Genomic DNA, 15,953 nt, shown 5'->3' on the forward strand with positions numbered 1-15,953 from the left:
AATTGGCCGGAAAGAAATTTACTCAAGGCGGAGAGATGTAATTACAGTTTCAACTTAATTGGTGTCTCTTAACATGTAAACATATTTTTTTGTTTTTTGTTTTTTTTTCTTGGCGGAGGTTCGCAATCCTGGCTAGATTGTTCTCTAGTCTCATTACAGTTACACGCATAAAACTACATATTCTTATTTTTTTGATATCTTTTAGGAACACGCCCCTCGTCCATAGAACAAAGTCCTTTGAAGGTCGACTTTGAGGAGGATTGCCGGCGCTCCAACGATACAGGTAAGACAATAAACAGTTAATGACCTGGACATGATTCTACAGGCAATATCCACTTTAAGTAATAACGGCTTAATAACCGCATACAGGAATCATCAGCCCTTACACGCCAGTTCTTAGATTCATCACGACTGTATAAAGTTGATTCCAAGGGGAAGTTTACCAGCTAATTGCCTGCTATTTATGCTATTTATTCTATTATAGCCATCATCGTCAGGTAGTTAGTTCTTGATTGTCGTAGCAGATTGATTAACATGTCTACAGATTTACTTGGCAGACATTTAATCGAATTGACGAAGGCATACATGTACAACACGACTTGCATTAATTTTATTTATTCATTCACTTTGCGATTTTAGTGGACTACGTAAGCAAGACAGATATTGTAAGCATAGGAAGGTGATGTTCAAGTTAATTTCGTCCACTTCTCCATTCATCCATTCATTCAATCACTCATTCATTCATTCGTTCACTCACTCATTCATCCATCCATTCATTTGTTCATTCATTCATTCCAACCTATTCTCTGATTAAGCCAGAGTCTATTTAACCATCTGGTCAATTGCAACGCACGTTTCTCAACTAGACTGACTACATTAACAATGGGACCTATTTCAGCAAAGTCCTATTATAGCCCGAAATATGTGTTATATTTAAGACCACAGTATGTTAACCCAGGACTAACCAGTAGTTGTCCATTTTAACTGAACATTGCGCCTGTTTTAACAAAAATACATTCCTTAATTTACAAAGCAATAGAAGGACGTACTTTACTTAAAGGGACTATTATGGGATTATCTCGAACTGAAGAAAATCCAGTTTTTTTGTCTGAAAGTTGTCCAATTTTCGGTCTTAATATCTATGTGAATTATGTTGTCTGTAGCCCAAATTTGAGCGCACCAAGCAAAGAAACATGTGGAGAACCTCTTAGTATCTTACCACAAATGTTAGCACGGGGTTCAGCGGCAAAATAAACGTTTAGATATGCCTCTTGGTTAATGGCAATATGTTAGGTATATTTAGTGATTCCGCTGCTTTTGATACATTACTATTACCTTGCCAGAAAGGAACTAGAGATTTGCATTGGGGTGAAGCTCAATGTATGGTAGACGTTTAGGAGTAAGACATGTATGTAGGACAGATGACATAGGTATGCAGAATTGTTTTCTCGTTTTAGTTATCTGAAAATAAATTAATTTATTTATTTATCCAGAATTTTTGACATCGATATCGTTCTCATGAAATTTTCAAAGATATTTCATGAAAAGTTTTGTTCAAAAATGTACAACCCATTTCATTTGCATTTGGACGACAGGTGTACAAAAATCACTCTCACACAGCTGGCGAGCAAATTGGTGTACAAATTTATCAGCTGCCGTGATCTGAATGGCTTGCCAGCTCTTTTACTATCACTAACAGAGATGTTAGTGCGTCTCATTCCAATCCCAGTTATGCCAGCTTCTTTACAAAATCAAGTTGCCCAGGTAAATGATCCTTAACTCCATTCCAAAGCGGTTAGAAATTTAGACGCAAGATGTTACATACTCTTACTACGTTACTTGCGCAAAAATGTATAAAGCGCCTGCGACGTGACCGCAAAATGTCACCTATCCATTTGTATGTGTTGCACTTTTACTACATGTAAGATATATAGGTCGAGTTCAGATTTTAACTAAAGGAGAAGATCCTTTTTAAAGAGCATTATCATTGAAAGTGACCAACATAACAATTGATATTTTAGGACTTCTTCATGTTGACATAAAAGGCATGCATGGTTCATATCAGTGAATATACAGGCTGTTTATTTTTACAAAGGAACTAAATTTAAGTACTCAAATATTACGTCTATTTTGACCCGCGATAAAGTGGTAAAATTTCTGCTGTGTACTGGTATTGGTATTTCAGAGAAAAATTGTATTTTGTGTTTTATACAAATACTTCTTCAATTTAGTTGGTTTTACCGATTTAGTCCGACCCAACCTGAAAATACTGCGGTAAAAAGTTAATAGTGACTTTTGCCCTAAGTTCGCTGTTGTAATAGCAGTAAGGTTTCAGGAACGCTGCCCTGGTTCGGGTCAATGTACACAAAATTGGTTTAAAGTGCACAAAAATACGATAATTCCATTTCACAAGATCTAGATTGGGATATATCTCAAATCGATAGCACCATTTATGCGATTGTTTTTGCTATTCCGTCGTATTCATGAGCCAATTGAAGGTTGATGCACTATTAGGGCTAATAGACGCATAAAGGATGTTTTCTGTGCAACTGAATGACGATACACTTTTATTTGAGTCAAAGATCGTAAAAATGTATCATGTCCACAATTAGGTTACTTCAAGCCATTGTTTTATCTTGGAATTCCAATGGGAGAAAAAAACATACACATTAAGATCGTATATAGATAAAATCAATTAGTTTCGTACACAGTGATTTTTCCTCTCAACGTTCTGTTTAAATGGAGACGCAGTGAACAATGTACACGCATATTATTTTTTGGTGGAAATGAGTTTTGAGTGTTATGACTTGTAAATGCGATTAGGCTTAATATGGACGCTGCCCTTATCAAACGTGATTCTAACCCGGAAAATAAGGTTGTTGTAAGCGTAAATGTATTTTGCATGCATAAATGTACTTTGCATGCGTTAATCCCGATTTGTGCACGGCAATATAAGCCATCACCTTATAGGCGTTGACACAACTTTGTGTGAAAATTATGTCGCGGTTTAGTGAGTTAGCTCCAATTCACACTTTATGTCGAAAAAAAAAACATCCGATAATAAGTGTGCGGTTCTTCATCCATTCTTTATCAGTAGGTGAAAATAGATAGATAAGAATCCTATTAATAAAAGTACGAAATAATACATTGGGATTCCCGAAAGAGTTATCTATAAGAATTCTCAACAGATACAGTGTTTTTGCAGTCATATAAAGCGTGTTTGCATACTAGTGAACTATGCTGTACATATCTTATGAACACGCTGGCATAACGAACTGACGTTTCTCCGTTGCTGTTGTTTGACAGGTATTTTTAGATAAACAGTCGGCTTCTGATCAGTACAGTTCATGTTTAAAATATGCGTGGAAATGTCAAAGCACTAAAGCTTTTGCAAAAGCTACACTTGAGTGCCAAGAAATTCTAGAATTGGGAAGCAGTTTCTATTTTGATTATTTGATTATTGCAAAAACATCATAGTTAGCACCCAATCTGACTCTGTGTTGTTACTTTTTTCCAAGAATATTCGTGGAAGAGATACAAGGCCAGAAACCCACGTAAACAATTTAAAAGAAGGCAAACAAGCATTTTTATTTGGCATTTGAATCCTGTCGCTACTAAATAATTCGACTTATCAAATCAAAACGAATCTCGTGGGAGAAAAGCGAGAAAAACCGTCATGTATTCCTCTGTCCAAGTTCTGATTTAGTGCAAGCAATTATGTCAAAAATTCCCATTAGTACTATGATATACGTGTTACTTGTCCTGGAGAGTGATATAAATGCAAATTTCACAGACATATTATACGTTGCAAAATAAACAGCTTGAACGGGAAACGGACAATTATTCCTTTAGCTCATGTTCATCATGTGCTCCTTTTTGGGCCACTGTTTTGAGACGTTTCCATTTCTGCAAGCACGTTCACCTCAAAAGAGCCAAATTCTTCTAATACGCTTTTTCTGGCGATTTCCAGTAGAAAGATGGCTAACCTGGATTGACTTCAGAAATTACTGACAATGAACATCTAAAGTGGATTATCTGATTGTATACTTAATAATGTTTAAGTTAAATGTTATATACTCAACAAGTAAATAAGGGCAGCCCAAGTACATATATACATCATTTGGACATGTTACCAATTTAAAACTTACAGATACTGGGTGAGCGAAAACCGCCCCGAGTTCAACTTTTTTAAGAACTCGCACGTTTAAAACCATAATTCCATGTCATTTCTAACCACACGCCTCTTACCTATTGGTCTGATGACGAATGCCGAGAAACTCGGTTCTTTTTTAACTTTTCACTGGTGATTTAAACAAAAAAATTGGACAGTTAGCTTTTAGACAACTGCACGCGTCTACCTTATCACCCCACCCCCCTTTAAAGTATAAATTGCATTCCTTTTTTCATGTGATAATTGGAGAATAACCATGAAAACCCTTTGCCTCCCGTGTGGTCTCGAGTGCGTAAAAACGAAAAGTGAATAATTATAGCAATTACACGTAGGGGCCTATCTGCTTATGGATTTGTATCGTGCTCCATTAGCGAGCTATTTATTATATACTGAGTGGAATAAGGTGTTGGGATGCGAACAGCAGTTAGTACATTGGGTAGACTTTTGCAGACCGTTGCTTGTATCTTTATAACAACTAGTACGCTAGGAATCGTAGTCCGTTTCCCATTAATTTGTACAGGTGACATTCGTCTCAATTACTTAACCAACACTCCTACCAACCCCAACCTGTACTATGGGACCCCGGACTTCCATTCCTAGGACTATCACTTCTGTCACACCGGTCGTTTGGTAGGAACAGTCACTTGAGTTGAGATGACGCACTTGTCTGTCAAACTCTAAATCTCTATGCGTGACTTCAGGTAAGAGCACCAACTTATCCCCAAGCAACGTGGCTTGTTTTACGTGACACTGCGCCACCAGAATCAGGAAACCAGACACGCGTCACCAGGGTTACGCTGTCTCACTTCCGGTTCTTGAAATGGCCTCGGAAGTCCTTTTTGGTTGAGTTGCAAGCAAATTAGTTCCAGAGAGGGGGGGAATGTTTGCTGCAATCACAGGCAAAAGAACAGTGCTTGTTTGAATCTAATAGATGGAAACGTTATCTAGTTCATTGCACTCTATAAAAAACCGCATAATATCCTGTTTTGAAAGGTTTCAACAGTCTTGTTGTGCGATAGTGGAATAATATTCTCTGAAGTCAGAAATAGAAGAAACTATTATTGAATTTTTGTATGTTTGTTTGTTTTGAGATTAAAATATGAGGAGAGTGATATTCTAGTATTCTCATATTCAGATTTTGTTTATCAAAATAATGAATAAATTAAACGTGGTTAAACAATTGATCAAAATATATATCGTGTATGGTGTAGAATGGTAGACATGTAAGCTTTAATCTTGAATTTTATCTATCTCTCTCTCTCTCTCTCTCTCTCTCTCCTAGCAAGCCTTTCCCCGCCCCCTTGCCGTTCACTGGTCATCTCTTCTGCATACACCGGAAGAGTGTGGCGTGATTTCTGGAATCTCTAATAAATACCTGACGACAGAGGATGTCCGCGAGCTCTCTGAGAACATTAATCCACGTCTAATTAAACAAGTAGAAAACAGGTTCTGACGTATAGCGTAATTCCCTGATGGATCATAAAAATCGCTGTAATTGAAACCGGCTCCACGACTGTCTTAACAGATTAAATTCAAGGTTGATATACAGTAATTATTCATTAAATTTGAACAGAATAGGTAAGTTATTTTCTCAGGATCAAAAATAATGTTTTGTCAGTAACATATAAAAATACTGCCTTAATATTTTCGGGAAATGCGTTGGCCTCGAGTCAGAAAGTACGTACTAATAATGAAAAGATACCAAATAGATTCGGGTGTAATGGTCATTTGTTGAAATGATTATTGCGCTTGTAAGATAGCAGTGGAAGTACCTTTGTGTGCCGCTTACAATCGATACAATGACCTATGGACACACTTTGACAGTTACGTAATTCTAGGAAACAGTGTGACGTCACCACGGCTTATCCTTAAGCTTACGCCCGCATGCGTACTTTAAAGGTTATACATATTCCAAGAGCTCTCTTTGAACATGGTAGGCATGCTAATGTCCAGGTGTGTTGAGAGATGGCTCTGACAGGTAAGAATGTACATTCCACTCATAAATATCTACAATTAGTTGGTGAAAGCAAGACGTTTCAGTTACTGTTGTCATAGTATGATGTGTGTTCAGTGGCATGCAGGATGTGGGGATGGAGGATTGGAAGAATGGAGGATAATGGGATGGGGCTTTGGAGAAGAAAATCACTCCCTTTATATTGTTGCTATATCAGGATACATAGGATTATAAGACAGCGTCACCAGAAAACGAAATGAACTTGACAAAATTTTTAAGCTGTACACGCCGCAGTAGGACACATATACCGGCAGCTTGTACAATGTAGTTTACAAATACATGTACAATAAGGTGCTAGGTAACAACATATAGCTCTACGGGTTAGGATGATTTGACATTTTGGAGTGGGAAGCCAGCGAGCACTTATTAATCTGTTCTTTGATCTACTGATGTTCCGGAAGGCAATAATTAGAACAGCATGCTGCCGGAGAACGGATTAACATTCATACCCAATGACCTTACGGGATCGGCCATGTTCGACAGAGGCCCAAAAAACCAAAACATAAAAAGCTCACTTTGTAGACATTTTTGGGAATAAATGTGTTCTCAACTTCATGTGACCAAAACTTGATTAATTTATCTCTGTTTCAGTGCTTCATATGTGCTTTAATTGTAGCACTACAGGATAGCGAAGGGTGGATGTAAATAATCAGATATAATAGTTGGAAGGTGCCGATTAAAGTCTTGGGATGGTCGTAACATTATGAAAAAAGCAGTATTAGATTAAAGGTATAATAACTCTTCGTTTTGGCCAAAAAATGAATTTTCCAGGAGTAAACAACAATTTTCCCATACTTACCAATGGTTAATAAATCCATTTTTACATTCAAAGTTAGTCCCTGTTTTTTTCTAAAAAGTTTGTTTTTTGTTAAAATCTCTTAAGAGATTATAACAGAGTACAGCCATCAGTGGAGGTCACGTGATCTGAAGACAAGTTCAGATATCAGAATAATAGCTATATTTGCCGTTTTTGTGGTAAAACAGAATTTATTATATTTCTATGAGTTGTTCCCAATGTTTTTATTGTGAAATATAGATATCGTACGAAGAGTTATTATCCCTTTAAGCAATGGTATCGCCATTCACTGGCCATTATTATCTGGTGGATCCAGGATTTTTGTTAAAATGTGTGCATGTGTGGGTGTGGGTGATTATGTGTGTTTGTGTGTTCTGGGGGTACTCTTGGAAAGAAAAAATACTCAGGCGAGGTGAAGCCAAAAATGAAACAGTAGTACGAGTATTTACCATAAGAAGTAGCACACAAGCCTTAGGAATGGAACATGTTGCATTTTTTTTTCTCGTTTCGCTCGTTATACGCTTGTGCGAGAGAGAGAGAGAGAGAGAGAGAGAGAATCGGAAAAGGATGAATCTTATGATTCGACTATTGCAGGCTGAGCAGAAGACTCTTTACTACACAGCTTGCCTCATATCCTCACGTCCAACCGCTTTGTCTCACGCTTCATTACAGAAAATAATCACGAAAGGCAATGTGGCTTTCTTGTTAATTGCAACACGTGTAAAATTCTAGGCTTTGCACACCGTTTATTGCCAAAAGATCACTGATCGATGGAACACCTGCAAAGATCTAGTACAGTATGTTTATTTTCTCCGAACGCCATTCGTAACTACATTCAAAGACGAGAAAAAAGAGAGTTTACTTGTGGACCACAAAAATTAGTTGCCAATCACTTTATGTTTTTTTTTTCAACTCTGTAAGTATGCAATTCTGTAACCACACATTTAACATTGTTCTAGACCCCACATAGACTCTTACATGTAACTTTAATCTACGTGTACCTTGATATAAATTAATTTTGTTGTTTTGATTCTTTACAATGTTAATTTCATTGACGTGCGCCTCTCACTCATCCGTCCCAAGCTAGATGGAATGTTTCAGAAACTCCAGGGGGTCAAAAGAGAACGGACGTGTGGAACTGACCTCTGGTGTAGTACCCCCAGGCACTTGTCATAATACCTTATAATGCCAAACCTGTGAAATCAAATAGAGCAGAAATCAAGAACAAAACTTAGCATTAGATGGTAGGAGTAAGCAGGATATGTGTATTACAGACAAAAAACAGCTATGCATGTATAATGAAAACGCCAAAGTGGTCTGTCTCAAATTTAAAGAAGAACGCAGACAGCTGCATGGTTCACAACGTATACTGCTGCCCTCTATAGCAGTCACGGAGAAGTGAGTGACGTCACGTTGAAATGCCCCAGGTGTTTTGTTATTTTAACGATTCTCCTCTGCTCGACTCTGTTAGATATGATTGCTTCTCAACAATAAGGAGTTCAACTACCGTTATTATTATTATTATTATTATTATTATTATTATTATTGTTGTTGTTGTTATTATTGCTATGATTTTTAGTATTGTTATAACAATGATAATGAAATAATAATAATAATGATAATAATAAAACATTTTATGTCATAGATTTAAAAAATAAATAAAGATAGTAAGGGAGTGCTTACTGTTAAATTTGACAAATTTAGTGAGGTTCATGCAGTAATAAATTAAAATACTTTATTTTATGTCAAATAGGACTAAACCCCGACCAAATACCACCACAGTGTTTCAAATAGGGTAACCTAAAGAAATACCATAGCGGTTCGTTACATAATTTCTCAAAAATGATATTTGCATATACAGTTTACTTCCTGCTTACCTCCAGTTTTTTATTATTTAATAATTTTTCCGCGTATTTTATTTGTGTTGTTAAAAAAATTGGCACTAGTAATTTATACACGTTTCAAGGTAGTTATACTCTTGCTAAATACGTTTCTTTATTTAATATTTGCAATACACATTCTATTTGAAGAGTTTGAAGGTAGATACCATTTAATTCAGGTTTATCTTCAAGAGTCGTATTCAATTCTCTAAGTAATATAACATTATTGCTGAGACTTTAATAGTACGGTGTCAACTAGAGGGTAAACAAAATGGCGGATCGATCGATATGACGTAACGGGAGTTTCGTCCATAATAAAGAATGCAGGACTATGAGATCATGCCCTGACTCATTATTTGATACGGGTACCTGTATGGTAAAAATTTAATCAACCACTATCATTATGGGATTGTATTTTTCAAGCAACCGTTTTAAATACCTATTAGATCCACCTTGGAAAATTGTTGACTTTTGTTGCGCCAAATTTGAACGTCTGTTATTTTAATGAATGTGTAAAGGATCAGTGCAGGCGTTTTGTTATGCCAACCGCCATACAGTTGTAAATAATATTCCATTTAAAGTACTGTCACGTATTACGTCGTGTACATCTCCAGTACGCAAGCAAAAGTTGGTGTTCTTCCTCATACGCAGAGGGAGCTAAATGTTTTGATCATGTTCAAAATTACTTTCATACGCAGCTTAAATGATTCATACGCTCAAAATTCACTGAAAGTTTTGCGTATGATTGATTTTACATACGTGTGTCATGCGTACCTCTATTTCGCCAGGCGTGACACAGCCTTTAACTTGGTTTAGGCTACTGATACTATGACACCAATATCAGAGTGTGACCAAAGCGCATGGATGACTGCACTGTGTCACTGTCAGAGGTACAAATATGAGTAGAAGATCGAAATCCCGAGAATAGAGAGAGCGTACCGGATCACATCATCGGTGCATCTTGTTATACTTATTAATATCATCGCCTCCCACGCGCAATGATGTACTTGTTGTTTTCACACTGTCGGTGTGCACACAGGGTTACATGCGTGTGCGTGTGCTTTTGTGTTCGTGTGAGGAGGCTTACTTGAGAAGTTCAGATTTTAACAACATGCAATAAACGGCAAAAAATATAAAGTAGTTGATAGGCTTAGTTTTTAAAACTTATTGCCTTATCATATGCTTTATTTGGTCAAAAATGGAGAGCCTGGAACTTGGAGAGATGTTAAGTGAGATAAAGAGACCCATGCCAAGTTAATTGCACGTCACTTCCGATAAAAAGTATAACATGTGTGCGTTATGGGGCGACCCCCAAGAGTGGACAAAGCCTAACGTGTCGCTTTAAAGTATAATTGGGCAATTTGCTCCCAAAAAATATTTTATTGATTCAGCAGGGGGTGACCGCGTCTTCACTTTTCGTGATTTCCTAAACGGAAAGCGATTTTTAAAGAACCAGAATGCAATATTAATGTAATTCATCAAGACCCGCCAGAACTGTCAATTACCTGGAATTTGGATAATCTGTTGGCAATCCGATTGCCACTCTACAGGCGGACGAATGACCCTCATTAGGCTCCGGGAAATGAACTGCATCTACACTGATGCCTCGCCTTGAATGAACTGCGCTTGCAATAACACTTACGGTTCAGTGTGCGTTTATGCTATGGCTTCCGTTTGTTTATTGTTGCAGTTACCAGGTTACATTTTTTTATTTTTCTCGATATTGAGGGACACATCTGCATTAGAAGTGGTGCATCTCTCAGACTTTTTATGATTGAGGTATCACCATTTGTTTTTACCTCTTCTTGGTTTGCTTTTTTTCAGTTTTTCAGTGCGGGACCCCCCCCCCACACACACACACAGCAACCATCCAAAGATACACCCTGGGGGCACAAAACTACATTAAGAGTATTTTTTATATCAAGCCAGGGCCTGTTTGTGCTCAAGGCTAAATCTTTTGACGTTCTCTCCGAAACCAAGAACTTTCTTTCTTTCAAAAACAGTGGTTCGCGTACAGTAGGAAAAGCTCGTCATTGATGGTCAAGAATATTAATTATATATAGCTATGGGGTCTTGAGTAGCAAATGTATAGGGGTGTTCTTATCTATATCACGCACCGGATTAGCTCTGTTATTTTTTTCTTCTTTTTACTTTATGGGCAAGGTACACCAGCGTATGTGTGTCTATGACTGAAAGTAGGTGTGGTTTCTTATGTCTCAAATTGTGGGGATTTTGAACTTGGTCACAGCCTCCCGTCACTATGTTATGGTCTCTTTCTCTCTCTCTCTCTCTCTCCACTTCCTTGTAACCAGGTGAACAAGGGCAGCTGTCATTCGGTTCAGAGCTTTCAGAGAGTTTCCATCATTTCAACAGCAACGTGTTTGAAAAGATCAATCCTGGCCCGTGGCAAAGGAGGGCTTGTCAAAATGCAGAATTATCCCCTTGACTAGTTCCCCGCCCGGTGTGCCTAATTCAGTAGAAATAACCAATTACGTCGAGTTTGATGATATATGTAATCCACATCTGCAATGATTATTAAAATGCCCGCCGGGTAAGGTACCAGTGCGGCTAGCTAGGAGTGGCTCTTGCAAAGGTTAGTGCTACTTTTGCACTGAAGATGGCGTTGACCCTTGAAATGTGTTCAACACTTTCTGAGCGTGTTTACCGAAAACTGTAGCAGTTCTTAGACGCACATGTGCTGTTTATCCCGACAAAGAAACATGTATCTTTCCACGGCTTATAAGATCAAATTCAATACTTGTTACGTTTTTAAAGAAGGATAATTAATAAACAGAACTTAAAAGCAATATATGTGCGCAGTTATTTTTCATATTAAGTTTGAGTTAAACGTGTGCACTGTGAAACCTGCTGTAATATTTGTTCAACATGCTGAATACTCTTCACTGTTGTACTGTAGAAGAGTAGCCAATCGTGAGTTTCGGGGTAATGCGGGCACCTGCTAATTTCTTATCTTCGATTGTGTCCCTCTTCTTCGTCTTTTACCTACAAAAACAAGAAAATATAATATCCTTGCTCCTTTAATACATCTATGCCACAGTACTCGAAAAACTTTTCTAAAGTTATTTTTTTCCATCCTTGTGTCCTCCTCCCCCCCCCCCCTACACACACACACACATACACACACATACAGTCCCCATAGCAAAATCTGGAGCACGCCATTTCTCGGCTGTTTGCTGGTTGGAATCATGAAATGGTCAAATAATATTTTTGTTTCAACCAGCAGCAACGCCTTTTTCCCCATTTTATTATTAGAGTCGGCCGTATTCTCTGAAATTACGTATTATTATAGAAAACGTCGTGGTGGCATTTTGTTGTCGGTCCACTCATCGCTATCTTACACTGCCATGGTGGATAAAATATCCTTAATTTTTGCAAAGGAGATGATTGATTCTTGAAACAATACGATCAGAAATATGTAATAATATTTATCTTTCAATGGCTTGATTAAAGACATACTATTATTACTATAATGGCTTATAGGGTTTCTTCTGTTGATGGTACATCTCCAACTCCGGACGATTCTGTAATTGGTTTTGCTATCAAAATGGATATGTCTCCCTCAATTACACTATAAACAATGAAGTAATTTAATCCCAGGCGGCAGCGGTCTCTCATACCGACTCCAATTACTTCAACTACAATTGTCTTGCTGTCGTAGTAACGACACTTATCATCCAACCCGCATTGGTCTCCTCGTTATAGCTTTGACGCATTAAACATCGTTAAATTGCCTTTCAATCAGAAAACATTTTCCATCGCAGGATTGTAAGTTGTAATTTGTCTGGTCGTTATGGTTGATTCCGCGATGGATTTGGCAATTTAGGGACTATGTAATGGTGTTAGGGAGTGATCTTGTCTGACCTTGGCAGGAAGAGAGAGTTGGGGGTGAGAGAGAGAGAGAGAGAAAGGGGAGGGAGAGAAAGAAATAAAGTTGTGAAGAAGGAGAGAGTTTAGAACGGTTAAAGGAAATGGAGTGAGAGTTCCTCTTAAACTGCCCGCAATGAAGGCATTTCCGTAGTTTCATCTTTTCAAGATGCATAGTTCAATTCACTGACTAGATAATGATATCAAGTCAAATAGCTCTTTGGCCAGACTAGATGATAAATATTTTCCCCAATCACCATAAAGTCAACCCAAATGACACGATATCAATTCGGATAATGTTTTATGAGAGCGGGCCTCGGTAATGTGTATTTTTTTGCCAAAGATATAATGGCGCAAAAAGGTCGATGCGGTGCATCCTGAATCAAAGACGTGTCGTCTGCCAGCCCACTGAAAATAACCCATTGTTATGGAATCTCACGTTTACAAGGAGATAACAATGTACAAAAAGCTAAAGGAAAAAAATTCTCAAACACTTTTTGTTCATGTTGCGATCTGTTTGTCAGTTATACACTTGGGTATAAACAGTTGTGATTGGCGTCCAGCAGTGCTCTCAATGTACGTTTTAAACCTCTTGGTTGTTTCCATTTATGATACGATATTGTACGAAATGGCTGTCATATACAATGTTGATATGTCTTAGAGTAAACCATTACATGTAGATACTGATAGTTTTTGGGTGCTTTTGGTGTGTAAACGAGCGCGTGCAGGCGTGAGCGTTCATCATTTCACTTATCCAATGGAGATCGTACGTTATTTTTTGATGAACATGTACAAAAGGGATATACTGTTTCCTTCGGGAAGCTAACTGAAGAGCTCATGCCCCAATTTCCCCATGGCCAAGATAAAAGGGCCGCTTTCACATAGGAACTTTTGGTCAGAAATCTGTTCTCGATTTTAAAACTGCTCTGTTCTACTTCAGTTCTGGATCAAATGATGTATTATTGTCCTTTGTAATTTTGCTATGTCTCTTTTCTTTAAACAATTACGATAGCAATATTGATATGAACTTGCACACATCGTTATTTATCTTGGGTAAAGTCAGACTTCATACTGTGGTATGAATTTTTGTCGCACAGTCGTTCTTACTTAATTTTATGAAGCGTGCCACGAAAAGAAGAATCGGATTCGGTGTCTTAAATTTTGATACTTATATGCACTGGATTATAGAGCATTATTCGTCTGTACCTACCCAATGTACTCTACTGCATTACGGGTTTTAACGCTCAGATCTATCTATTGTGTGAACACATTCTTAAATCCCAATGAGGTGGGATTTTGTGGGATGCTGTAAAGTTAGGTCTACCTAAAGATACCACTTGCCTTTCAATCATCCAATCACATATCAGATAACACCATGGAAAAGGCTTTATTTCGCCGGCTGTTGAATCAGTTCTAAGACTGAATCAATTTGACGAATAAGTAATGTAAATACCTTTGATTACATGTATTACTTTTGATCAAATATAAAATCAGAATCCCACACAAAAACAGCAAAAAGAGTACCAAGTAAGATTCCATTTCCCGACAGAAATACCATTGTGTGTTCTATCGAGTTCGTCAAAACATATTTCATTTAATGATAACAATTGGAAGACGGGAGTCGTGAATAATACTTACTTCTGAGGTTATGACTGTTAAAAAGACAGTGGATTACATAATTTTTTTCTGCTTTCCCTGACGCCAGTCTCCTTTCGTTGATGCGTCTATTGAATACAACTAGAGCTCTTGTGCGACTTCATTTCATGACAGAAACGAAAACTTAAAGTGTCATTTGGCGTCTGTAGTAGCAATGGTCATTAAACAGAAGTAATCGAAGACTGATTAACATACGTCATCACATCGTCTATGCGTAAAAAGAATCGACGGTATGGAATCAATGCAAGGGACGTCTTGACAACGACAATTTTATACAGAGCGTCCACATTTTGTATACATGGAGTTTTAAAACAGACCGCTTTATTTATTCACTTATTTTATCATCAAACTCTCTACCTGTGTATCAACTTTTCATTGATCTATTCACTCTTTCTAATTTACTAATTCATCTTTGTTTATGTGCTTATCATTCTGTTTCGATCCATTCTTTCACACACGGCACTGTAAACAATTACATTATCTTGATAACTATTGAATTCCCATCAGTCCAATCCACCCCTCTCCTTTTTGTTTTAAAATAAGATTTCTGCGCTATTTATTCCATCAATTACATAAATTAATGGTGAAAATGCACTTCATTTAAAGCTTAAATATGTTGTGTATTAATAGTCGTTGACAAGCGTGTCAAATGAAAAAAAATGAGTATGTCATACATGTATATATATTTTTCCTAATCAGTGTTGGAGCATGCGCATAGACGATCTAGCGGCATTTGGTTGTATTCAGTTAATGACAAACATGAAGCCATAAAGTGTCCTTTGTTGAACGAAGCCGTCTAAAAGATACAACTCTCCTGTCCTTTTTATTCCTTTTTTTTCACTTTCATCTTACGACAGACTGAATGACCAGAATGATGCATTCTTTGTTCCTCGTAAAATGTATACAAACCTTACAAACCAACAACGCACTCAGTCTAATAAACGACCAACACCAATTAAGAAACGCCAGAAATTGAACAGAGGTTATACCGTAGATACAATATCCACCCTTTCCATAAAACAGCTTGAAAGTACCAATAACATTCAGTTGGTAACCGCACTTTGTTGTTTGGGTCTGCCTGTCACGTACGTTCTATTGCAGGATTGACCGATTTGGGTCTATTTTTGGCATGACCCCTGCAGAAAGAAACTTTTCTTAAGCTTCACAGTGAGTATATGTAGCACATGGAACGGTTTTTTTGGGGGGAGGGGGTATTGAAATATCATATGAAATGTGATTTAGTAATGTAATGTACATGTATTTATATATATATATATATATATATATATTGAAATGCAGCGTGATTTTCCAACAGATGTGAGTTTCCAATATATGCTATGTAGAGTGAGATAAACCCTACAGTTGAAATAGTTTAAACCATAAAAGCGCCCGCTGAGGTGCCAATTGTATGTTGACCCTCGTGTGCATTTATGTCGAAGTATTTTTGAGGCCAAACACCATGTAACACTTCATCATCTCATTTCAAAACAGATGACAATAAAAACTTATTCGATCGGGCGCATTTCCACCCCACGGTTATTAAATTCTGAG

At 37.4% G+C, this 15,953-nt stretch overlaps 1 protein-coding gene across 1 annotated transcript in view; it reads left to right on the forward strand.

Moving 5' to 3' along the window:
* The window catches only part of LOC106171573 (G protein-coupled receptor dmsr-1-like), a 45,256-nt gene that overhangs the window by 23,758 nt on the left and 5,545 nt on the right, over nt 1-15,953 (forward strand). The window contains exon 3 of the mRNA XM_086995987.1: nt 206-283. The gene's annotated coding sequence lies outside the window, so the exon portion shown is untranslated. The remainder of the gene's footprint in view (nt 1-205; nt 284-15,953) is intronic.

The sequence above is a fragment of the Lingula anatina genome, chromosome 9 (genome assembly GCF_051362555.1).
Source record: "Lingula anatina isolate TDL-2025a chromosome 9, LinAna3.0, whole genome shotgun sequence".
Lineage (NCBI taxonomy): Eukaryota > Metazoa > Brachiopoda > Lingulata > Lingulida > Lingulidae > Lingula > Lingula anatina.